This window comes from Camelus ferus, chromosome 17 (assembly GCF_009834535.1).
Source record: "Camelus ferus isolate YT-003-E chromosome 17, BCGSAC_Cfer_1.0, whole genome shotgun sequence".
Taxonomy (NCBI): domain Eukaryota; kingdom Metazoa; phylum Chordata; class Mammalia; order Artiodactyla; family Camelidae; genus Camelus; species Camelus ferus.
Window position 1 is genome coordinate 16,371,199 of NC_045712.1, and position 27,165 is coordinate 16,398,363.

A 27,165-nucleotide genomic window follows, 5' to 3' on the forward strand; every position below is an offset into this window, starting at 1 on the left:
AAAAAGGAGTGTCAAAGAATTTGCGAACATATTTTAAGAGGACTGTTACCTTATAACTCTGTCTAAGATGAGAAGAAGACATTAGAGCTTCAGGAGAATGCAGGTCTATTAACCACAAATCTAGACCTAGAAGTTTAGAGCTGGTTTCTGTTGGCCTGTCTGCTAAGCAGATCTCGTTAACAAGTTAGCTACACCGAAGTGTGTATGATAATAAGAAAAGCAAATCATACTTGATAAGGCATTAGGCCTATACTTACTAAAATTTAAATTATTAATGTTCGAAAAGAAAATCTAAGAGACTGGTTTTTTTGACAGACCACTGTTCCCAAATCGTTAGCCTCATTTCCATAATCAAATTTCAAAACCATCTCACAGGTGCTGGGTTTTTATGTGTCTAAGACTGAGTTCTTTATGTAAGAATGTTAGTACCTATGCACAAATGAGTATCTACCTTTTCCTCATTCTATAGAAAGAACAAAAGCTAAATGATTTACAAACAAGCAAAGTCCTTTACCCACTGCAAAATAAAGGGGGTAGGATTTATAACAAAAATGAAATACTTATTTTTTAATTTCTAGTGCTCCTGATATTTATAGTATGAGAAAATGTCTCAGCCTAGAAAGAGTTATTTGCCAAAGATGCCATAATTCTAAGAAATGTTTCGGTTGCATAAATGCTTACATGTTCTAAACTGCCTTGGGCAACCAGATAAATAACACATAACACAAGCACAAGAAAGAGCATATAGAAGCTAGGGAAGAAATAACATATTCACCAAAGTCAAGATTTGCTACTTCTTCATCCAGAAATAACTTCTCTTTTAAACAAAGTGGGGGGGGGGGGCAAACCTTCATGAAAAAAATAAAACTGCAGACTTCAGAGAGTCTCAGTAATCAGGAAGGCCAGGCACCTCTTTTTTAAAATAACGGGGGGAAATGTTCAAACCTGTTTAATGAACTGTTGAAGGTTTCCTGTGTCTAGTAATCATCCTTCTCTCCAACATGTGGATGCGGGTGTACTGGACCCAGGGCTGTTCCAGAGGCATCCTCTGCATCAATCCCTGGAATTCTTGTATCAACACCACAAGGCACAGCCTATTACCTCTCTATTAATGAAGAGGAAGGTGTGGCTCAGGGAAGTTGAATAACTGTCACTCACAAGTTACATGGATATTAGGCAACTGGGCTTCTGCCAACCTTCTATCTGCTGTTCAGACCCCACCCGTGACGCCTCTCTTATCCGGTACTTGGGAAGGCTTTGCGTTCAGATCCACCCCTGGTCAAAAAAAGAAACTGAACACAACGTAGTTAATAGCTCTGAGCTGTCTTTAGAAACCGCGAGCTTCCACCTGTATTAAAACCCCCAAACAGTCCTGTCAGGTAGGTTAACATTCACCTACTTCGTGTTTCCAGAAGGTCATTCTCTCTCCTACTCTGTTCATGGTTTCTGCCACTCTGATCTACTCTATTTCAAAAATCAACTCAGTTCTTTCAATTAAATAAACTTGTTTTTTTTTTTTAAGAAACATTGCATTATATCCAGGAATGAAAAAGTAGGATTGTTTGGTTCAGGTAAAACGGTTACCAAAAATAAGTCGATCATGACACTTTGCCACCGGGGCCCAGATATGACATCAGAATCCTTCTCAACACAGGGTTTCAAGCAGTCTCTACGTTTTCATCACCAGTGACACACAACATGAAATCTACTAGCCATACTACACGGAATCTAATCCACTCTTTGGACGGAGGAGAAACTTGACACTTGAACATTATTTTTTTAAGATGTTTACCTGCCTGAGGTTTTCGGGGGTGGGGGGAGGTAGTGAAGGCTCAAAATCAGATCCCAGGCCCCTATTTTCTGACTCTCCTCTTTGCTACATCCACTGCCTGGAGAAACTGTCTGCAAAGGCTTTTTCGCTTTAAGAAAGGTACACAGCACCATCAAGCCATCTTTCTCTCCAATGAAGCAGAATGCAGTCGGTCAAGAGGCACCGAAAATTGAACTAGAAGATACTCAACTGAGTGGCACTGTTTGGACTTGCACAATCACAGTCTTTGTTGATGAAAGAAAACATACATTTTCAATGCTTATATGAAGCCCTGAGAACATCTAATCAAACTGACAGCTGTGAGCTTGAAAAAAAAATAAAGAAACATCCAAAAAAAACAAAACAAAAAAACCCATCAGCATTCTGTCTTTGATGTTCATCAGGCCACAGCTCAGAACCCTTAAAAGCAGGGATCAGCAGGTCTCCAAGGCTGCAGGAGCCCCGGGGTGCCCCTACCAGGCCTTGGGCACTGTCAGAGAAAGGAGAACAAGAGACAGGGCAGTGGCAGGAGAAAAGACAGCAACGCTCACGCAGAGAAGGTTGTCAGCAACAATTTCCGAAGACATCCTCCTAAACAAGCCGTGGGAACAAGGGTTACATTCTTGGTCTCAAAAACAGACTCAGAAGTTAAATGCCAAGAACAACAGTGGGCAGGGCAGGATCCATGATGCCTAAAACCCAAGCACAGGCTGGGTTCTTACTTGACAATGATCTTTTCCAGGAAGCAACAAAGAAATACGGGCCAGGGAGCACAAGATAATGACCGTGAGCCACTGGCAAATTCATTCTTTCATTCTACAAATATTTCACTAGGTGCTGGGATACAGCAGTGGGGGAGAAAAAAAAGAATCAAATCCCTGACTTTTAAAGAATTTGTTTCCTAGTTGGGGAAATAAAACAACAAAACACTTAGTGATTAAGTGACAGATAACAAAATTTGAAAGCACGCATGTGATGGATGGGGATGGGTTAGGGGAGACAGAAACCAGGGGCATTAAGTTAGACATTTTTAGACCCCTATTTAGGGCTGGAGAAATAGAGACAAGCTCAAATGGTCATCCAGCTTTGCCAAGGTCATGCAGAAGAGTTAATGGCAGAACTGGTGGTGGAATCCATAGCTCCCTGACTGTAGGGCCAGTCTAAGTTCTTGATCCTGAAGGCACATTGCCTCCTCTAACCCTGTACTTGACCCTGAGACCTCACCTCATCACCCTTCTGGGGACACCTTCTCGTTGGGGACAGCTGGACTCACAATGTCCAGCTGCAGTGAGACCAGCTCCAAACACACAGGCATTGACACCTACATGGTCCAGGCTACAACATTCCTATTCTGGCAGTTTTCACAGCCCCGGAGAGTTAAATCCTCTTTCCATCCCATTCCAGAGCCCGGAGTTCTTATATTTCCCGAACATCTTCTTCAAAGAGCTGTCCACAGGGGAGGAAGGGGGGCCACCCAGTGTGTGTGCCCAGGAGAGCACAGTCACCACTGGGCAAATGCACACTCACATCACCAACAGCAGCACGGCCAGGCCGAGCCAACCCCAGCTGGTCAGCAGCCCACTTTTCAACGAGTAAAGCCCAGGAACCTTCCCCACCAATGCCCGCTGGTCAGCCTAAGGACAAGGAGGCCTGCACAGTCCTCAGCCGCAATGTGAACTGCACGCTTTAAGAAGGGAAAGTCCAAATGCTCCAGTGTGAGTAACTGCTTGAAAGTCTCCTGTATTCATTTCATTTTTAATCATTTTGAGCCAAGAAAGTTGGGGGGGGGGGTAAGGCAGCACATCCGAGGGACACTAGGGCACCATGAATCCCATGAGAACAGATCAAGGATATAGACAGTGATGTAGCCGTTAGCTTGTACTAGAATGTAAGCTCCATGAGGGCAGGGGTCTGCCTGCTTCACTGTTCCATCCCGGGTGCCTGGCATGAAGTAGACTGTAAATGATACCTGATGAATACATAAAAACAATGTTTCCAATCGCAAAAAAAAATTGAGAACAAATGAAAATCTGTGAGACCAGAAAGGAAAAAATGAAGAAACTAAAGACATCTTCAATATACAAGAATTCTGGACACCATCCAGCCAATCCATCGGAAAAGTAAAATTAATGTTCCAAAATCCTACAGATTCTGAATTCCAATAGATTCATCAAACAAAACCAGGTGGATGGACTGTTAGGGGGCTGAAGCAAGAATCCACTTGGAGAAGAAACCTCTAAAATTGGATTTTTTAAATAATGTCACCAAAGGGGAATGAGTGACTGTGGTACCAAGTAATTGGAACTGGTACCTCCTCTCTGCTCTGGAAATCCATCCATCACAGGATTCGTTCCTTAAAATGCATTCTTATTTCCTATTTTCTGGAACCATCAGCTCTTAATTATTCACATATAAAGTAGAGATTATACAACACTTCAATTTTACATTTGCTCATCCCTGAGACTAAGACCATGTCTTTGTGCACCTACTGCATCAGGTGAAGGAAACTCTTTGACAAAATAAATGATATCCACCTTTAAGAGTGAAATAGGGGGGAGGGTACAGATCAAGTGATAGAGTGCATGTTTAGCATGCATGAGGTCCTGGGTTCAGTCCCCACTATCTCCTCTAAAAATAAATAAATAAACCTAATTACCTCCCTCTCCCCACCAAAAAATAAAAATAATCTTTTAAAAAAGGGAAATAGCCAAAAATAAATAAAAAACAAATTTCTTTGACATAGCACAGGGAATTATATTCAATATCTTGTAGTAGCCTTTAAAAAAAAATATGAAAATGAACATATGTGTATATATGCATGACTGGGACACTATGCTGTACACCAGACATTGACACATCGTAACTGAGTATATTTCAATTAAAAAAAAAATTTTTTAAAGAGTGAAACAGCCAAACTCTGCACCCATGCATTAGCACATACCAACTTGAATATACCCTCAACAAAAACCACTCAGTACAACTGACATTCCTTCCTGACTGAGTTGTTTCAATAAGATTCATTTAATCTCTAGTTTTAAGTACCTACTATGTGCCGGGTACTTTTCTAGGAATTTATAGGAATGAATAAAACTGATAATGTCAGTCTTACCTTTATCTACAGAGTAAAGGAAGATAGTGAACAGGTCAATAAATATACGAAAAATGTAACTTGAAAATGTGGTGGATGCTGGGAGGACAATAATCAGGGATGAAATACAGAGAAATAGGAGCAGGAGAGAGCATATCCATCTCCTGCCTGTGAGACAGTGCTATGTCCATGTGCAACTCTGGACCAACCCGGCATGGGACTCAGAGGCTCAACCATCCCACCTGCGGGATTATTAGGGCAACCAGGGTGCCTTCTGCCCCACACCCTGAAAAGCTGATAAGAAAGCATGCATGAACCCTTGTTTGTCACCAGCTGGTAGGTCAAATCACACAATCCCTGGGTCATGTGGATAGAATGGTCAAAAGACCAGAAAGATATTATAAATATATATTCACTAACAACCGAGCCTCAAAATATATGAAGCAAAAATGACAGAATTCCACCTACATCTATCTGCTAAGTGTGCTATGAGAAAGCATGTAAAGTATGTGGCCTACAGCAGGTATACAGCAGGTGCTCACAGAATGATGCCCAAGACTCCCCAAAGGTGGGGTGGGAACAAGACCCCAGACCAAACATTGCTCACACATCTGACCTACTTCTACCAACAACTCTATGAGGCACAAGAGTAAACTGAGGCTCAAAGAGATCGAGTAATTTGCCAAGGTCAAGGACTCAGGAAAGGCATGCAATCTCATACCCCCTCTACGCCTCTCCTGTACCGCACTGGGCTTCCCAAGAGGCCTGCCATGAAAAACAAGACAAGAAAGACACCATTCAGTCAATTCTCTGTGTAACAGACTAAATTCCTTAACTAACCATGTTCCTTGACAGTTCCCCCAGTCAACCAAGCACACATATGCTGTTTCCAGCAGATTCTGGCTCATGCTGACTTCACTAGAAAGCTAGGGGCATCTGAGCCAAGGGTAATCCTAACCTCACAGGCAAGCAGGTTCTTCAGCTTCCCTTTCAGGCTGAGCTCTTACACGGGAAAAGAGGTTGTCTAGAAGAGCAAAGAAAAAGTTGGAGTGGGAGACAATGCACGGGAGAAAACAGCAGGACCCAAAGAACCCCAACAAAACAAAGGGACGTATACACACAATGAGCTCCAAGTGTTAGCAGATCGGTAGAATCCTGCAGGCAAGGGTCTTGTTTTGTTCACTTGTTCTGTCCTGGTGCCTGAGACAGAAATGCTTGGTACCTAGTACATTATAAATACATGCTTAGGGAAGAAATCAAAGCATTATTTGGAACAGGAAAAAAAAAAAACTGAAAACAAATTAAATGTCCAATATCAAAATAACAGAAAGATAGACATTGTTCTATTAACTGAGGCTTACTGCAACTGTGAAAAATGATGAGTAATAGCAGATAAGGTGTGCTGTCCAATATGAACCACGCTGGAGAAGGAGACTTAAAGAAATGGGAAATGTTCACAATACGGAGAGGAAAAAAAAAAGGAGACAGTATATCCTTTCTATCCCTGTGGGTACACCACGTCTTTCTTATACATAATATGTACAGATAAAATATTACCAGGATGAAGAGCAAAATGTCAAGTCACCGTTATCTCTAGACTGGAAGATTTTTTTTAATGCTCTTCCCTTTTTTTTTTTGCTTACAAGTACTTTTTAAAAATTGCCCTTCCTATCTTATATGTATTTATAAAATGTTCTACAATGAATACGAATTTGTTGGTTGATATAATTTCTACCTCCATGCCATCCGGTGGTTGGGCTGTAAATCTCCTCTCCTTTGACAGGGAGATTCTGCAGCTGCCAAAACAGGCTTCTGACCCTTTTACCCAGTGATAAATAGCTGGTAGTGACTTTAGAAGAGTGGGTCTCAATTCGGGGGAATCTGTCCCCCAGGGAACATTTGCCAATGTCTGGAGATACTTTTGGTTGTCTCAACTGAGAGGGGAGGGGAGGGGAGGGGAGGGGAGGGCTCCTGGCATCTACTGATGAGAGGCCAGAGATGCTGCTAAGACACACCCCAATGCACAGCACAGTCCCCCACAACACAGAATTATTGGGCCCCAACTGTGGTGATGTTGAGGAACACTGCTTTAGAGTATCAGGATGAAAATCACTCAGTGGGAAGACCAGGGCCTATCCTAAGTATAAGGAAGAGGAGAAAATTTATTATTAACAGTGCTTAAAACACTTTGTTACCAGCAGAGCAAGTTTCCAAAAGGACAGAAATGAGAAACATTTACTCCTCTGAGGAGCCCTAATCCGAGCACCGTCCCTGGCAAAGACTGGGGCCGTAGCAAGTGTCCCGACCATCAGGGAACACAGAGCTGCACCAGAGAGAAAGTTCCAACTGCACTGCAGAGCCGGGCGCAAAGAGACTTGAGGATCGGCTCTGCCAGTGGCTAACACACTTTGCACCTGCAAGACAGGATTACAGTACTATTTATTTAATTCTTAAATGACTCCCAGCAGGTAACGTTTATGAAATGTTTAACACTGTCCAAGATACATAAGAGCCACAGCATTAAGAGGTGACCTGCTAAGTACACACCCAAAAACCTTCCAACAGGTTGGTATATGGAAATTGCTTAGCTTCAAGCTAAATGCCAATGAATCCAGGGAAGGTCCTTTCCCATATGGACCAGTTGCCATGTCCTGGAGAAAGTTATGTCCCATGAACTACACCTAATTCTCCAGCTTCATCAGGCCTGTTCAGGACATCATATCACCAGTCACATGGGAACTGCACAAGCACATAAATAAGGCTGGTGCCATCTACCACCACTCCTTTTTTTGAAAGTTCTAAAAAAAAAAAGATTAACAATAGGACAAAATATAAACAATTGTTTTTTAAGGTAGAAATCCAAAGAGGGGTATGATTACCTCTGCTGAGACTAGAAATCAGTACATAAGCACTTAATCAACTAAACCCTACCAAGGCACCAGATGGTCTGTTAAGTATTTTGGGATTTTTATCTTATAGCCAACATACCCATCTGGAAGCACACAGAAATTGTGTTTTTCCTTAAAAAAAAAAAGACAACGTGTCCACATACACCTGTGTAATCGAGGTTGATGAATAGGGTTTTAAAAGTGTGGGCAATAAGGAAAGAAATATAAACATACATAACAGATAAATGCATAATTTATCTGAGCCATTAGAGTTAGTGGAATCATATAAACTTTTTACTAGACAACTTCATGGCAAAAAATATAGGTTGAAGTTGCTGAATCTTTGTTCAGATGTAAATAGGATCCCTAAAACTTTTATTGGTAGTTAAAATTAGTTTACAACATAAACAAGAAAAGCAAGCCATAAAGCCAAAGAGTGGTGAACAGCCCCTTCCGAAGAAGGGACACATCGGACAGAGAAGCTCATTTGCAATTCAAGAGTTAATACAAGACAAAGCAGTTGAAAGTGATCGCATTAATACACTGTAAAATAAAACTTGACTGTGTGTATGATGATGAAATGTTTATTTAATTTGATTATATGTTCGCACTAGAGCGGGAAACATTGACTCCTTGCTGGTTAGAAACACGGGCTCAAACACAGAACTTCTTCCTCACACAGTCAAGTAGTCCCACTGTCTTCTTCGTGAACATCTCAGATGCATCTGATGGTTGGATAACTCTTGCAATCCTATTAAGTCAGGTGCCACATTTCCCTTCTCTTATCCTGGCCAGGACTCAACCATTCATGAGCTCTTTTTTTTTTGGCTGCTTTTCAGCCGTTTTGTGCAGAACTCTCCACCATGCTTTTTGAACATGAGTCTCATCCCACAAAAATCTTGTATTACACATTCCCACTGGTACTCCCGGGGATGTGGCAGTGGCCAATTCTGTCATCCTTCACTGGCATTCGATGTTTTTAGGATTATGGTATACGGAGCCTCCACCCTTGGCTTCCTTGATTCCGTTTGGTGACTTTGTGATGCATAAGATCATTTCTCGACAGCAGCGTGCAGCTCTGCCCCTCATACTTTCATCACTGCACTTCTGCAGGAAAAAAACACAACTACCCGGCATTGTAACCCTAGGCACTTACAGGTTTTATTTTTCCTTCTAGGAAGAAAAAAGAGGAGAATTCAGAATAAGGAGACATCGAGAGAAAGCAGAGATGCCCCTGATTAAGTACCGTAGTTAAATCCAGTGCCGAGTTTACTAGGACTTTCGGGCTATTATTTGTAAAGGGTGTTCTTTATTTATAATCTGCTTTCAATGAGCCAGAACATCCGCTGCTGGCTGAAATAACAGGCTTAAGGGCATAACAAAGCAAGGTCGAGACCCCAAATTCAGGTTCCACCAATCACAAGCCCTGTTACCAGTCATATGATCCTGAGCAAAAAAAAAAAAAAAAAAAAAACACTTAAGACGTCCTTAAGTCACTTTGCACATCTATAAAACAGGACAACGTACTTCTGAGAGGAGTCAGTACACAAGCAAAGAGCCCAGCAGTCCCCTTGCCACAATGAAGCCTAGTTGTTATTCTGACTGAACCCAAAGTTGCCACTAGGTTTTCTTAACCTTGGTAGTAAACTCACATCTGACTGCTCCTTAATGTCACTGTACTATATTAAATCTGCATGCATTTCTTAGCTTGTGGGCTTGCTGAGGCAGTTCAAGGAAAAGACATCCTTTGTTTTCTCATATAAATAAACAATTCCTTCAGCAAAGATCAGAATCTTTAGAGATGCACTATTCAACCCCTCATCCCCCATCGCCACCATTACTCTTCTCATTTGGAGTTTGAAATACACAAGGAAGAACATGAAAACATTCTCTGGAGAAACATTCTAACAATATGCCATTCTTCTTCCAGTACAGGGGGACAGAACCTAATAGAACATTTTCCGCCCGCTCTCTTTGGAGACAGTGTAGCCCAGATGGTAGCCACATGGATGTATGAGGAGCGTGTTGCACAGCGGGAAGCCGGGGAGGGGGCGGGCATTCCCTTGGTCTGTGATCCTGGCGGGGGGTGGGGGAGTCACCCCAATCCAAAAACTTGCATTTTAGCTGCTGGCACAAAATGAAATGCTTTTTGTCTCAGGACAGAGGAATTCCGGTTATTTCAAGATGTGTATTCCAGAAGAAATTGTCTCTTACACCACAAGAAGTTGGGAGTATGTCATCCTTTCCCTGGAAACTCTCTTTCGCTGCCAGATTTCCATTCCCCTTTCTTGTGGTGAGCGTGTGCACCCTGATAGGGGCAGGTGAAGTGACTTATATCTGGATCTCTGGAGCATACAAGTGGGCCTGAAGGCATTCAAGGAAAAGATGGGTTCCACAGGGATGCCAGGGACTCCTTACATAGCTAGGTACTGCTAGCTAAGACTTAGTCGTGAGGGCTCGGATATGGAACAAGAATTACATGGGTAACAAACCTACAACTACATGAGCGTGTTGGGATTATTTCAGTCTCTTAAAGTCTTCATCCCCAGTGTGGTTCCCTACACTCTCCGCTAGTTTCCTCCACTACTTCCACCACTAGGATCTACTCAGGTGACTGTGCAATGGGAGCGGTTTAGTCAAATATTAAGCCCCCACTTACAAAGTTGTAGAATGTCTTGGGCTTCCGTTATGTCAAAAGCAACAGGAGTAAATAAAGTCCAAAGGACTTTAATAGCAGAGGATTCATGATGGGTGCAAGGGAGTGTCAGCAGGTGAGGTGGGCAGGCTGTAACAGGCATCAAAAAAGGGCCATGACAAGAATTGGGACACTTCGTAAGGAAACATCTCAGGGCATCAAGTGCATCGACCAGGTTGCTCTCTTTCTAAAGCAGTCTAGCAAGGTGTTTAACAGCCCTGGCTCCAAGACAGAGTCTGAATTGCTGGTTCTGCCTCTTGACAACCTGGATGAACTTGAACAAGTTAATTACACACCTCTGACTCAGTTTCCCTCTCTAGAGAACGATGCCTCTTTAACAGTATCGTTACCCTCCTTGGGGGAGCGATTATGAGGATTAAAAAAGGAGTGTAGGTTTGGTGCTGAATATAATAGCTGGCAGGTAGGAGAACTGAAGTTACTGTTTCGGGGAAATTAATTCAGATAATGGTTTGAAAGAGTGTTAAATGAAAGACAGGGAGAACGGTTCAAAACTGGCCAATTCAAGCTGTGCCCAGTTAAGGAAAAGAGATTGGCAGTTTCATATAAAATGAAACACGTACTTCCCGCCTGACCCAGCAATTGCACTCTTGGGCGTTTCTTTCAGAGAAACAAAAACGTAGGTTCACTCAGAAATCTGTACTCTTATGTTGGTACCAGCTTTATTTCCAACAGCCCAATTCTGCAAAAACCCAGATGTCCTTCAACAAATTAATGATTAAACAAATTGAGCTATATATCTATACCACGGAATGCCACTTAGGGGGAAAAAAAAAAGGACCAACAATTTGGAGGGTTCAGAGGAATTACACTGAGTGAAGAAAACCAACCCCACTGGTTACACAGTGGATGATTGTATTCATCCAACATGCTTGAGATGACAGTGGATTAGTGACAGCCAGGGGTCGGGGTAGGCTCCATGTGGCGTCAGAGGGTAGCACAGGGATCTCTGTGGTGGTGGAACACACCAAAGTCTTGTACCTTGAGTGTGGTGGTGGTTACATGAATCTATACATGTGATAAAAATGCAGAGAACTACACACACACACACACACAGATCCAACTAAGTACATGTAAAACTGGGGAAATCTGAATAAAGTCTGTGAATGTGACACTGTTAGTGTCTTGGTTTTGATTTACTACAGTTATACAGAATGTACCACTGGGGGGATGGGGTAAGGGGTACACAGAACCCCCGTAGGGGAAAAAAATGCTTCGAATGGAAAAATTTCTGGATGTGTTAACTCCAGAAGAATTTTGGAGAAAGAGGATACATTCAATTAAGAATTTTTAAAAACATTAAATTATCGACTGCAGATAATCAGGAGTGAGCCATATTTTACCCTCAAAGAGCTGCCATCTCTTTGGAGATAGGACAGCCCTATTTTGTGTCTGTATGAATCAGGTAGGATTTTATAGCCACTACACGCAGTAAATTAGGACTAAGGAACCTGAAAGTAGAAATGCATATCCTAGAGGCAAGTAAAATAAATCTACTCTACCCAATCTAAGGAAGACAATTTATGGAAAGCATAAGGTAGCTCAGCTCCCAGGATCACTGGGCAGGCTAGATTAGGGATTGGCAAACTACAGCCAAATTCACACATTGTGTATGGCCACCTTCCTGCTGCAACAGCAGAACTGAGCAGTTCCAACAAAGACTGTATGTCCCACAGAGCCTGGAATATTTACTGCTAGGCGTTTTACAGAAAAAAAAAAAAAATTTGCCAACTCCTAGGCTGGATAATCAAGCTCTTGAACCAAGCCAGTTAAGGCCCCTTGACAGCCACCACTGGCCTCACCAACAGGATGCTGTATCATTGACAAACTGGCTTCTCCTCTGCCCCTTTGTCTTAGAAAAACTAGTAACAGATCCCAAGTCTGGGGTGGATGTATGTCATTGGTGGTGTCCAGGTCACATGACCCCACACTAGCTGCAAGGGAGGCTGGAAACCTGACCATCACACAGACTCTGCCTCTACCGGGACTCACACACAGGCAAGGTCCAAGCCCAGAAAGACGTTTCAGAATACGGGCAGCAAAAACACGGCAGAGAAGGGACATGTGGAGTGTGGACAAAGCCATCAACCATAACCCAAATGGGTAGTTTTTATTTTCTGCGGTTCAACCAAGACACTGGGTTTTCTGCCAACTTGACCCACAAGAGGTGTTAATTGTTGTCAATATTTGCTAAGTCTGGGCTTCTATTTGTTTACTTTCATTTTCAGTTTTTCCCTATATCTTTTATACTATGTTTTTATTCTTGGCCTGGAAATGCTTCAACTTTTGTAAAATGCTCTTAGTTTGGTAGGAGGAAAGGCAATACCCAAGCTCAGGAGCCGCTTCAATTGTGTGTTTATGAAGCTAATTTTAAAAGACAAAGCAAACCAGGCAGCCCTAATGTTCTAACAACTTCCTAGCAGCAAATCAGTTCTGTCAGCCATAAAGCAACACCTTCTCCTCTCGTTGGATTGACTTTAAGACAAATGAGCATCTAGACTGTTGAAAGCAGGAGGCAAAAAGGTCCAGCCATCTAAAGCCTACAAGTAATGAGAGATAAGGGGGAGAGGGTGGTATCTTCAATGATTACCTCATCTAAAACATCTCTTTTCATTTATCATGGTTTCATAAACATTAGACGGAATGGGTCATATTCCTAGCGTGCTGGCTAGCATCCAGGATTTGAATGGAAAGACCTCTTGCAGTTAATGAAGGCTAACCTATTTCCAACTGGATTGGAGGTGGAAGAGCTGATGGGGTCGGGGTGGAGTAGGGGCAAATATGAGGCACAGATCCCTAGCGCTGAAGCTACGTCTTGCAAGATCTAAGGTCAAGGCTCTTCAAAAAGAGTCATCTCCCAAAATACACCAGCACCCACTGGGCTTTAGAATCACTCCTGAATTCCCTTCCCTTTCAGCGCTTCCCTGGGATTTTTTTCAGTTCACTCTGTCCTCTCTCTTCAAGGATGAAAAACTACAGTCGCATATTGGTGACCCACCTCTTTGGAAATGGTACTTGGAATTTCTATTTATAGGAAGTCACATGCGTTTTATAGGAAGATTCCACAATGCACATAACGACAAAAGCAAGACTTGTGGGAGACAATGCTTGAAACCTAAAGCCCAAAAGTTCACTCTGGCACATCTGCCGAAGATGATTTTCCAGAGCTGAGCAGAGGCCTGACACAGTAGGCGACACCTCTTTATCAGCTCCAAGAACTCCAGGGCACATCATTAGCACCCAATTAGTTATTAATAACTAAATATTCACACATCTGCTGAAACTCTGTAGGTGCGCAGCATAATTTAAATGTGATTGTGATTATCTCTGTTAGGGTAGGTGCTGTATACATAATGGATTTGACTTCACTGAGCCCAAGGCCGGGGGTGGTGGGAAGCCCAGATTTGAAGCCCCATCTGTTCTTTTCTACAGGGTGTAAATGGTCAGCTCATGCAAAAAGGGTATCCTAGTTGATCTGGAAGAGTTAAAATAAACTTAGCTATTATAATATACAATCAAACTGACCACATACCATGCATTTGCTGACAGCAGCCACTGTACTACAGGAGATGCCTCAAGTGCCTCTAAGAAAGCTACCATATCGACAATTATTATATACAAAGCCGTTATTACAGCCAGGCACTGCTCTCATCAATGTAAACGCCCGTGCTACTTCATTTATTATTCCATTTACTCCTCACAACCACCCTGTGAGGCGGGTCCAATTATTATCCACCATTTTACAAATGGGGAAACTGAGGCACGTGTTCACGTAATTTGCCAAAGATCACAAAACTACACGTGGCACATTCGTTTTCAAACTCAGCTCTGTCTACACCACAGCTCTGTTTTTAGCCGCTAAGCTAGAGCGGACCTCTTTCTTCTAAGGCTTGTACCTAACTTCACATCAGTGGGTTAGAAGGTGAAGGAGGACTTCTGGTCACCAGGCTGTCTTCACAGAAGGCCGGGGTGGGAGTCTTGCTTCCAGCACTATTGCTGTGACTCGAGATGAGCTCACTCACCTCTGGGTCTCATTTTTTAAGTGGGACTCATATTTCTGCTATCTACAGGCACAAAAAGACCTCTCCAATACCCCCCACCTCCAAACCAAACATCTCGCTCTCTAGTCACTGAAGTTCCTTGGTCCAGAGATGAGAAACGGATGGGCTCTCGTGTGGAATTTGGACACACAAACCAATTTCATGCTCATCCTTCCAAGGATGATCCAGGCTCACGGTGCCAGGCGAGGAAGGAGGAAACAGGATAGAGATATGGGAGGGGCCGAACCCGCCCTTTGATCACAAAATGTATGTTTCTATAAGGTCTCTGAACAACTCTAGCAGCTGGGTGGCTGCACCCAAGCCACCCAACCCAAAGCAATCTAAAACACTGGTGAGGCCCGTGTTAAGTTTTTCCCAAACTTGAGTGCAATACAAGCACTGCAGAGTCATTCCTAGAAATTCCATCTTCAGTGCTCCATGCTTACAAAGGATTTTTTACCTTCAGATTAATACCTGTCAGAGCACAGACGGGGGGCTTGCTGTTTTCAGATGGATGAAAACGCTGAATATTCATTTTAATTTATAGACGCTATGTGACCACACCCAAGAAACAGAGATGGCAACCTCCTTGCCAGGCTCCAGTAAGAATACTGCTCCTTCTGAAGATCAAGGGGGCAGCAGGTAGTTGTGCGAACATTCCTGGACACCTAGACAAGTTTAATAAGCACAAAGGATACTGAAACATGGGGCCTGGCTTCAAGAAGCTTACTATTCTGGAACGAAAAAAAAAATTCATTTAGAAGAACGCTAAGAACACTTCATAAGCCAAGCATGCAAGCAAAAGCTATCAGAAACATTGGGGAGGGCTACTGCCTTAGCACTCAGGGAATTTATTCAAGGAAAAAAGGGTATGTGTTGAGACTCAGTTAGGAGGATTTTAATTACCGCACTCATTATAATATCCAAAACTGTAAGCACCATTTACTTAACAGTAAAAAATAGTTAAATAAAATCATCACCCAAGCATCAAATTAACATCTCTCGACAGTCAATTCCAAAGGTTTCAGAAGAGTGTTTAATGGCCTAGGACTGTATGCAAAATAAACAATTCAATGAAAAGGGCAAGTTACAACAGAGTACAATAGTATTCATTTTCACCCAAAAAAAAAAAAATCTAAGACAGATAGACATACCGATAAACCAAGGTATTCAAAGTAACTAACTCAAAGACCGAATATTTTATCTGCATTTATTACAATGAACACATATGGTTTTCATATTAGGGAAAGCTTTTTTGGAGAGACCTTACCATATCTCCCTTTTTTTATTTCTAACTATGGAAAATTTCCAACAAACACTAAGATAAATAGAAGCCCCACCCCAACAAACTCATGCCCAGCCTCACAGCCAACCCTGTTCCACGGTGCCCACCCACATGCCCTCCTGCATATTATTTGAAACCAATTTCAATTATAAAATTCCATCCATAAATATTTAAAGGACTGGGGCCCTTTTGAAAATACACAAAAACTATTCCACCCTTCAAAAACTTAAAGATAGTCAGTCTCCTAATACTGTCCCATTTCCAATGACTAGTTTTTACTAGTTAATTCATTTGAATCAGGACCCAAGTAAGGCCCACCCAGAGTGATTGGTGTGTCTTTTTAAATCTTCATAGGTTTTCATCTCCATCTATTTCCCCCTTCAATTTTTTCATTAAAAAATATCAAATCTTTGGCCAGTCTGTGGTTTGCCCATGTGTTCCTATGGTGCCATTTACCATGGTTTTCAGTCCTCTGTAATTCCTGTAAACTGGTACTTGGACACTTGAACGGACTCAGGAGTTTTGGGTTTGTTTATCATGGAGGGTTGGGAGGGCAGGGGGTACCGCAGGACGACTTCTGAAGAGCTACGGTGCTCTGCCACCAAGGGCTCGTGTGTGGTTGTCTCCATCTGCAACGCTACGTGTTGATGACCCCGTGTCTAGGCCCATCAAGTCACAAGGGCTACAAAACGGCCATCCTCTATCTCCATCACTCCGTCTTCATTTCTAGCCTCAATAATTTCATAGAGAAAAAACCTCCTCTCATCATTGGTTACTCAGTATTGAGGGCTATTCTTAAATTTGCAGGAGAGGGGAATTAGGTTTGTTTATTTATTTCACGGAGGTACTGGGGACTGAACCCAGGACCTTGTGCATGCTAAGCACACACTCTACCACCAAGCTATACTCTCCCCGACTCTTAAATTTTTAAAATACACACATACTTACACATCTAAGCTTCCCTACATAGGGAAGGATCATAAGCCACAACCAAAAGCCTCAGTATTGTCAAGTCAAATCTGGAGTTCAGGGAGTTCCCCAAAAGGTCAGGATGGATGCCCTTGACTTTAAGTCCACTCAGTACGAAGGGCAGCCTAGAGCACATGCGTAGAGTCTGCAGAGAACTGGGGCCTCCCTCTTACTCTCCTGAGGCCGGTGGCACAGTACAGACCTGTTCTGGGGATGGCGGGCCACCTCTCCGCACGGGCTCAGCTGATTCCAGCTCTTGGAACCAGACCACTCCTCAGCGGCTTTGGCAGAAGTGTCAGAGGACCCTGGGCTATGCCCTAAACTGGAAACAAGCATCTTGAACAGAACAGAAGATCTCTCAAGGCCGGCCAAGAAAAGTCCTCACACGAGGGCAGCAGAGCAGAGAGAACTGACAAACTGTACACGAGAAAAATGGAATCAACTGTCTGTACTCAATTGAACGACAGCTTTACAAATCGCAAGGCTGGCAGGCCCCGGGCGGAGACAGGCACACACCCCAGCACGGGGTCAGGCTCTGCGGCTGGGGGGCTGCTCTGTGGGTTGAAAAACGGCCAGAGGAACGGATTTAATAACTCAAGGTTGGCGCATAGACTTCTGCCTTGGTCCTTTGATTTTTATAAACTAGCAATCTAGGCAAGCGGGGAACGCGGGAACAACTGTGCAGGTAAGCCCTACCGTGGCCTCAGGACTCCTCTCTGGGGCTTCCAGATGGGGAGGCTGGGCACGACCTCCTCACTGCCCATGAGGTCTCCTCAGAAGGCATGCATTAGCTAAATGTGCACCCGCCCACAGAAAGGGGACCAGGCCATTAAATATAAATGCAAAACAAAATTAGACCCATCCATCCTAAATCTCAGATCTCTGCAGCAGGCAGGGTTTACTTCCTGCTTTTAATTTTTCTAAAAGGCATAAGCACTGAAATTACAGCCCATGACTATGCTTCTAGACTCAGGCCCCACCCCTCCCAAGCCAAACAAAGAAATTGGTTTTTTTTTTTTTGCTTAATCGCTGTCAGATTTCATGAGGCATCTGTTGACACTCCTAAACCTGGATTAAGTTTCTATATAAGTACTAATGGCCCATCTTTCAAACAGAACCAGCAGCCCATCTGTAGTGGGCCTAAACACAAAAGCTGATAAGCCTTAAATGAACTGGAAACATTTACCTAAATGAGAGTCAGAACAAACTCGGTGATTTTCCTTTATAAATACACTCATAAAAAGGGTGGCCCAGAAGAAAGCAAGGAGAAACGAACATTTGCAAAATTTCCCTTTCCCAGATTAATACACACAGCTATTACCTAGCAAACTACCTACAATGTAACTGTCATCGACAGGATGACCACGTGCTGTGGCTCCCAGCTCCCCTAAGGTTTCCAATTTCTCCCACTCCTGTAAGCACTCGCTGGGGCAAGGGTTTCTGCCTGCCTCTGTGTATTGTTCATCTCAGTGCCAAGAACAATGCTTTAGGGGAGGTGTTCTATATATACGTGAGGGAGGGAGAGAGGAAGGGGAAAGGAAGAAGAGAGACAGGAGTTCTATCCATTTCACTAGAACCAGGGATCCTTCAGAGCTAACAGGAGACTCCAAGGAGATGGCCAAAGAGTTAAGCTTCAGATTCTTCTCTGTAAATATGTCCCTAATTTCACATAATCAGAAAACAACCTGCCCAAAAGCCCCTCCAGCCAAAGCTGGCAGTTTTCTCCTCATCTTCCCACATCTTCGCACTACGTTCTTCAGAGAAGAATCTCCACAAGAAGTGAGGGGCATCATGCCATCCATCAACCTCTCCTCTCATCTGTCAGTACCTTCCCACTTAAAGCGCTGAAGGAAGAAGAAGAAGAAACTGCAAAGTCTGGGGACCTGTTTATTCCAGATCCATCACACTCAGAAAGTGCCTCAAGAAGAAACCAGAAGAGACGCAAAACGGCCAAAAGCGAGGGGACCCTGCATCACTGCATTCCATCGCCTTTAAAATAGCTGCATTTTGTGTTAGACTTCATTTCCCGAGACCCTGAAAACCAGGATGAATACCGGGGTAGGGCTGTTTAATGGCACAACTCAGGCTCTGGACCAGACAACTGGCACCCGTGCTAGCCAGAGGAATCTTAAACAGGTGACTGCTATCCTCTGAGCCTTGCCTGCCTCATCAATTAAGTGCGATGGTAACTGGAGCTCCCTTTAGGGGTTAAATACAAAAATGTGCAAAAAGGGTACCTGACACGGGGTCTGACCCCTCCGATCTGCTCAGCAAGTTGTGTTCACTAGGAGGAAGAGAATGATGAAGATGGTGATGGTGATCACAGCGGTGAAGACGATGAACACATACGACAATGGACAGAGAAGGCCCACTTTAGGGTCGGAAATAGCAGTTATATACCCCATGTCCCACTCTGATTTCTCCAGAGGGTAGATTTCATTTTGGGGAGAGACAAGACAGTGATGGCTGTCCCCTGCCCACCAACCACATCAGCTCCATTTCCTCCCTCAAGGCTGCTATGCATTTTCACATTCACATAAAGCGCTCATCCAGGAAACGAGGCTGTCAATCGTAGATCACGGGCAGGACTCTCTGAGACAGAAGACAGAGAGAAGCAAATGTCTGAAAGGCTAGCAAGTCGTCCAAGTTCCAAGCAGGAGGCAACACGCTGAGAGTCTCCGGAGGAATGCAAACCCAATTAAAGACAGACACAGCATCTGTAATGCTCTGAAGGGTATCCTCCCGTGCTTACCCTGAGCCTGGAACATGCTAAGTTTTTACTGAACGAAAAACAGAGACGATGCCATAGGAGAACAAAGTATCACCTTCGTTCCCTGGAAAGAAAAACAGCAGCTCTTGAGCATGAGTGACACGCATCTACTGAGCATCCAGCAACCTACATGGATGCCTTTTATTTTTATTTTTTTGCTGTTTATTTTCATTTTTTAAATTGATATAGATGATGTACAGGTGCACAACATAGTGATTCACCATTTTTAAGGTTATACTCCATTTATAGTTGCTATAAAATCTTAGCTATATTCCCTATTGTACAATATACCCTTGTAGCTTTTTAATTTTATATAGAATAGTTTGCTCTTGTCAACTAGAAACATTATAGTGCTTCAGGTTTACAGAAGTGGGTTGAACAGTGCTACCCATCCCCTAAAAGATAAGTCCATGTCGTAACACCCAGAACCTGAGGAGGTCACCTTTCAAGGTCAAAAAGTAAATATTACTTTCCACAGCAAACGATGTGATTAAGTTAAGGATTTTGAAAGGAGGCATTTATCCTAGATTGTCCAGCTGGGCCCTAAATGGATGACAAGTAACCTCATAAAAGTGAGGCCAAGGGAGATAAGACGGGCAGGAGAGGAGGAGGCAGTGGGGCCACACAGACAGAGATGGAGCCACAGGTCAAGGGATGCGACAACCACGAGAAGCTGAAAGAGGCAAAGATTCTCCTTTAGAGCATTCAGAGAGAGTATGACCCTGCCAACACCTTGACTTCCAATTTCACGTTTCCAGTATCGCAAGAGAATAGATTTCTGTAGTTTTAAGTTTTGTCATGTGCCCTGAGAAAGCATCACAGTTATCTCACTCACAGGTAAGTACACACAGGAAACAGAGCTAAAGCAGCATCTCCTCCCTCTGAAGTAGTCCAGGAGCCACAAGTTGAGTTAAGCAGGTACAAGGTAAAGAGCTGTATCAGAAAGCAATGGAACAACAGTGCAGCTCAAAGGGCAAGGGAAAAAATGCAAGGACGGTCTAGCACGATTCACAGGTATTCAAGGAAAACATGGGTGTCAGCTGTGGATAAGACTGCCTGATATTTGAGGTTGATAAATACGTATTTATATTATACACATACATAATTTTCCTTAATTACCTGCAAACCTGAAGCCTCTAGCTTACAAAATCTCAGAAGAAAAGAATGTATTTTACAGCCTCACCCAGAGCTCCATGGATGTACAACCTGTAACCTTCTGGAGACAATCAGAGCCCTCACTTCCTACCCGTGGGCTCATCCTCGGGGCACTGTTTCTCCAAATGGGGTCAGAAGAACACTAGGGTATTCTCAAAACAAGTGCAAGGTTTTTTATTTCTATAATCATCTAAAAGCAAAACATTCCCATTTATGAACACGAAACCAAGCAAGAACTCTGATAACGGGTAGTCAAAAGACATTTTCGTGCAATAAAACTTAAGATACTTAAGATATGTTTGTTGGGCTTGGATAAATTTACAGGGTTCTTGCAGGGTATTTCCCCCTTTGATAAGGGGCCTGTATGTAATTGGAGAAACACTAAGTACAGTTCTGACAGTTTCCTAACATAATAGAAAGTAAACGACTATGTACAAATATTAATTTAAATCTCCATCTTGAATACAAAAAAAAAAAGTCAGTATCATTTTCACGACAGCACCCTAAGAGAATTAGCAATAAGACGCCACTCTTCCCTCAGCCTTTTTAGTTTTTCAAAGGGCTGGGTTGTGTGAATGTCTGCAAATAGTAAGTAACTTGGGACCACAACTTTGAAAGTAATGGCTGAAGGTTTAACAAATCTAAGGGCAACAAATCCCCTTTTAAAAGGCAACCAGAAATGTTTTCATTAAATTAAGTCCTTAAAATTCCACAAGACTGAGTCACAGCTCCAAGTGATAACTGAAATCCAATTACAAGCCAGAGATTATACACAGTTCTCTTAAGGAGATTATTCCAGTCTGAATACATAATGATTCACAGATTTAATTGATAAGATGACTGTTCTGGTTTATCACCATCACAAGTAGGTAAGATCCTCAAAGCTGGACTGTGTTCACGTGCAGGACTTTTCTCTGCATGGTGACCAGCAGAGCTTCAGCTGTGACTGACGTCTTTGTTCGTGGCACCAGGCTAACAATGACACACATGCACACAAAAATGCCAGCCAGCAATGCTGAGGAGGAACCCCATCAACTTCTAAGAAATCAGAAGTTCCAGAGACGTGTGCTCCACTGCCACAAACAGCTTCCTTTCCTTCAGAAACTGAAACCCTAAGGGAACAAGGCTCCAAAGGAACAGGAAGTGGTCTACTTGATCTGCGTAGCTCCCGCGCTGACACTGAAACAGTCCCCGAAAATCCTCTGGCCTTCAACTTCTTCCTTGAAATCCAGCCCTTACCAACACACCCCGCACACGATGAGCTACCGTCATTCGGTCCCCGGTCCGCTCAATAACCTTGTGAAGTAAGTGCTCCCACCATCCTCGTTTTCCAGATGAAAAAATTAACCAAGTTAAGCTTCAAGTAACTTACCCAAGGTCATTCTGATAATAAAGGGTACAAGAGCCAGGGAGTTTAGATTCTTGTCTGAGCCAGAAGAGGAAACAACTAACTAACCTAACCAGATAGGAGAAATTAGCACAGATAATCCTGTAAGGCCAGAACATCCCTGGTGCTGGCAAAAAGTAAAAGAATGTTTTTACAACCTGAAATATTTCATACCGACATAAAAATGTCAGTTCCCTATCTGTGCAGAGACCAGTGGCTGAGAGAAGATGGCCCTGCCTCCCACACAGTAACAAGCCATGTGGCAGAGAAGCCACCCCTACACTGAACAGCATTTTGATCTATAACTTGGATGAACACAGAGACTGGAAATTTAACCAACCGGCACGGTACACAAGGTTGGAATGAACAGATCACACAATTGATCAAAGAACCAAAATTTCAAGCAGCCAGCAAGGTGGAACCAGACTAAATCCAACAATATGAGATTCTGCCATATAAAACATTATATTCAGATTAACCAATAAGGAAACACAGTGCAGGAGCAGAAAGCGACCAAACTGTTCAGCTAAAAAAAGCATTCAGAACAAACGTTAATACCAGCAGGATTCACAATAGCCAAATAGGGGAAGCTACACAAACGTCCACCAAGTGATGAATGGATAAACATAACGTGGTATATTCATAAGTGGACTATTACTTGCCTATAAAAAGGAATGAGGTTCTGATACATCCAATAAGATGGATGAACCTTGAAAATCATTATGCTAAGTGAAAAAAAGGCCACATATTATATAATTTCATTCTTATGAAGTCTCTGGTATAAGCAAATTTATAAAAACAGGAAGTAGAGTAGTAGTTGCCTACAGCCAGGAGGGGTTAAGGGGAAATGGGGAGATGACCTCTGAAGCACAGGGCTTCTTTTAAGGATGATGAAAATGATGTACAATTGAATGTTGTGATGGTTGCACAACCCCATGAATATAAGAAAAACACTTTAGATGGGTAAATTTACAGTATGTAAATGTTATCTCAATAAAGCTGTTACTCCCTCCCCAACTCCACACAAACACACACAAATGTGGATCACTTAATTGCCTGTATATTTATATAGAGACAGCAATATACTATAATTGTTAGGAAATCTAACCTGATCTTCAAATTGGCTCAAAATAAGGAAAAACTTGCCCAACAAGGAAAAAGATCACCAGCACGAAGGAGTGAGTTCTCCAGTGCTGGACAAATTTAAGCAGAGACTATTTGACTTTCTGGTCAAGAACACAACCAAAGGGATTTATTTCAACTGTGGGCTGAAAGCTCGAAGAAACCATCTTCAAGACACTAAAATTCTAATATGCGTCATGGATGACACCTAAGTGATTGAAGAATTAGGCACTGAATTAGGAGATGTTTTAAGAGTACAAAACCTGGAGGGAAGTGGGCTGCCTAGAACCAAATCCACGCTCCTGTATTTAACAGGATGACCTTAGGGAAGCAGCCAGCCCAAGACTCAGTTTTTTCATTTTATAAAATGGAGTCAATAATAAGGGAAATCAATATTTTATAGGCAAATTGGTAAGAGTTAAACAAAATAATGATGAGACCCTTCACATAGCATCTCATTGGATTTCAACCCAATAAGCCATCACCATAGCCTCTTGGCATTTTTAGTGGCATTACATGAACTATTATAATACAACAACTTCTAACTAAAACTGAAATACCATCCAATGGCATTCACTGATTAAAAGGGGCAGGACCCTCTCCTAAACAGAGATCCCAACATACATGTTGTTTTCCAATAAATATCCAAAAGTTCTAAGAAATATTAGTGCTATTTTAATATGTTGATAAAGACATGGTATAATATTGGACAGCAGAATACTCCCAACAACAAAAACTAACGTGCCTCAAACTGCTGAACGTGTGAAATTAACACAACACAATTTTATGGATATCCTCCTTCCTCCTTCCTTCTCATGCTTGACAACTTGCTTTTGCACCAACGCACTTTCCTGGATGTTATTTTAACATCAGTAGAAGTCTCATGCAACTCAATCATGCCTATAATACGGCTGTCTGACAGGCCCCATCGAGTAGAAGTTAAGTCTTTATTACCCGCTCAGGAAGTCCACATGCGAATTTCACAAGGTCTCCGCTCTCCTTCGAACCTTGTCTATTATAAATACAGGCTTTAGATCTATTCTCACTTTGAGATCACTTACACCCTTGACTATTTGCAGGGCAAACGAATGCAATCAAACACTAAAGCTTCGAACAGATTAGAGAACTGCCAAGGTCTGAACTTATATCAACAGCTCGGAATCAGTTCCTTCCACCGTGCTTTGACAGTATCACACCCGCAAAACAAACATGGCAGCGTGTGCACCTCGGACCCGGCGTCACATTCCAGCAGTCTGTTTCTGAGACGTTCAGGGAAACACCCCATCACCAGAGCTGTTCCCAGGAGACAAGCACAGGCATCCGTCTCAGATAGTTCACCCCGCGACAAATGCTGCTCCAGGCAGGGAGTTCACAAGAGGAAAGGGGAAAAACCCCTAAACCTCCACTGAGTAGGAGGTCTAGAAGGAAAGTTTTGTCTTGCAATCTGTGCTTTAGGAAGAATTCTAGTCTAAAAGTTTAGTCTTCCGCAGACACATCATGGGACAAAAATCCAACCCTTTCATAATAACACTCAGCAAGAGAGGAATAAAAAGAAACTCCCTCCACCGGATGATACAGGACATCTACGAAAAGCCCACAGGGAACATCACACTCAACAGTAAAAGATGGTAAGCTTTTCCACTAAGATCAAGAAGGTAAGGATGTCCTCATACCACTTCTGTTCTGGGGGCCACTTCTCTTCATTTCTACACTAGAGGTTCTAACCAGGGCAATAAGGCAAGGAAAAAATAAAAAAGAAAGAAAGAAAAAGGCTTCCAAATTGGAATGGAAGATGTAAGCTTATCTCTATCTGCAGATATCATGATCTTGCATACAAAAAATTCTAAGGAATCCACAAAAAACAAAACAAACAAACAAACAAAAAAACCTCTCAGAGCTGACAGTTCAACAAATTTGCAGGATACAGGAATATTTTTTAAAAACTCAATCATATTTCTACACATTTGCAATGAGCAATCCAAAAATGAAATTTAAAGTTTGTGTTTCAGGAAAACAAAAAACAAATAAACTAAATAAATATTTAAAAAACAAATTTAAAAACCTGTGAAAAAGTTTATGTTTCGCATCAGTCTTACTCCAATGAAATTCCAGATTTCTAATCTGTAAGCTGGAAGTTATAAAGTCATTCCAATGATTCTCATTTCTGGCTCTTAGAAAACTATCTCAGCCATACCTCAAACAATTAAAGACTTTTGTTCATTTAATAAATACTAGGCACTAGGAAAAAAGCAGTGAAAAAAAAAAAAATCCCTGCCACCTCCCTCCCTCCAGCAATGAAACTTATATTCTAACTGGGAATACAAAACCACCAAGAGATGAACAGAAAATTGTAACTCCTGACAGTGCTAAGTGTCGTAACAAAAATAACACAGGGAAGAGCGACAGAGGCCGATGGGAAGGTGGGGTGCGCTTTAGATGCAGAGGTCAAGGAAGCCTCCCAGAGGAGGCGATATTCCAACAATGAACCAAATCAAGAAGTGGGCTGGGAGGGGCTTTCTATGCAACTGTAACAGCGGGAGGAAGCAAGCCTGCGGAGTCCCTGTAACAGCCAGCGGGCAGGGTGGGCAAGGGGGCCCGCCCAAGCCGTGTCCTGGGGGAAAGACGGGAGCCAGATCACGTGGGGCCTTGCAAGCCAAGATTCCTAGCCAAAGCTTTACCCTCGGAAGCCATGGGCGGGGAAGTGAGGGCGAACCAAGGGAAGTGATGACGTGATCACTCGGGTTCTTTGTGCAATAAATGTTCGGAGGTAATGAACTCAATTACATGCTTGTGTAATGACTCACTGTGTGACCCTGGGTATGTCACTGTACCTTTCCAGGCCAATATCGAACATACCTGAACTGCCTCCCAGATTTTTCTAAGGAATTAGCAGAGGATATACTTTGAAAGCTCTTTTGCAATCTGAAATTTGCTGCTAAATGTATGGCAAAATGATCATTAGCCTTGCTGAAGCTTGCCCCACCTCCTAAAACAGAAGTAATTTCTTTCTCTACAAACACAGAGCACTTTATCTGTCTACCTCTTTTAACACTTCTTTCTTTCTATCCAGTATTACGAGCATTATCTATGTATCTTATCACTTCCTCTAGACTTTTGACTGTTGACTCAAATCTCACTTTTGCAGAACAGGTAACTCCCTATTACTGACTCCTGCTGCCCCGGCTCCAGACTACAATCAGAGCATCTGTGTCATTTTATTGCAATTGATTATGTACATGTCCATCTTTGTCACCATGTTATGATTTGTTAAAAGAAGATTCCATTTCCACCAGTGCCTACATCGTTGAAAAACCCAGAGGAAGCTCTTGGTTGCAATTTCTCTTTTCTCTACTAACCCAGAGGCTCCTCAACATTTGAGCAAAACAAAGACTCTTACAGTATTCAAACTATTTACAAAAATAAAAGCCTTAAAAACTTCACCCACATGTATTTGCACATAACAAATGTAATCTTCAGAAAATAAAATATTCATTTAACAAACCTCAGAGGATCAGGACTCAGCTAGTCATCGATTTATTTATTTCATTCTTATCGTCCTTTCTACTGGACAATTTCAAGTTAGCACAACTACAACCATCAGTTTTGATTCCTCAATTCCAGTAAGTTTCTGCTCCCAAATCATCTCAAAAAGCTGAATTCCAGTGAATCTTAAAAGATATATTTCCTTTTTTTATTGAAGTGTATTTGATGTATAATATCGTGTGACTTAACGGTGTAGAACATGTTAATTTGTTACATGTATATATTGCAGTATGGTTGCCATTGCAGCATGAATTAGCACCTCTATCACATTACATAATTAGCTTTTCTTTAGTAGTTGGAGTAATTAAGTCCTAGTATCTTAATAAATCTGTTGATTATAAAAAATATATATATTGTCTAGTTACCATGCAAAGCATTAGATCTCTAGGGCTTAT

General features: G+C 42.4%; 1 protein-coding gene and 1 long non-coding RNA gene across 2 annotated transcripts in view; one reads left to right on the top strand and one right to left on the bottom strand.

Moving 5' to 3' along the window:
- Positions 1 to 27,165, bottom strand: part of PTPRG (protein tyrosine phosphatase receptor type G) — a 654,052-nt gene that overhangs the window by 567,088 nt on the left and 59,799 nt on the right.
- Positions 842 to 26,891, top strand: LOC116657103. Its single transcript, XR_004312078.1, has 3 exons — positions 842 to 1,303; positions 21,780 to 21,783; positions 26,880 to 26,891. It is a non-coding gene; the product is annotated as an uncharacterized LOC116657103 (long non-coding RNA).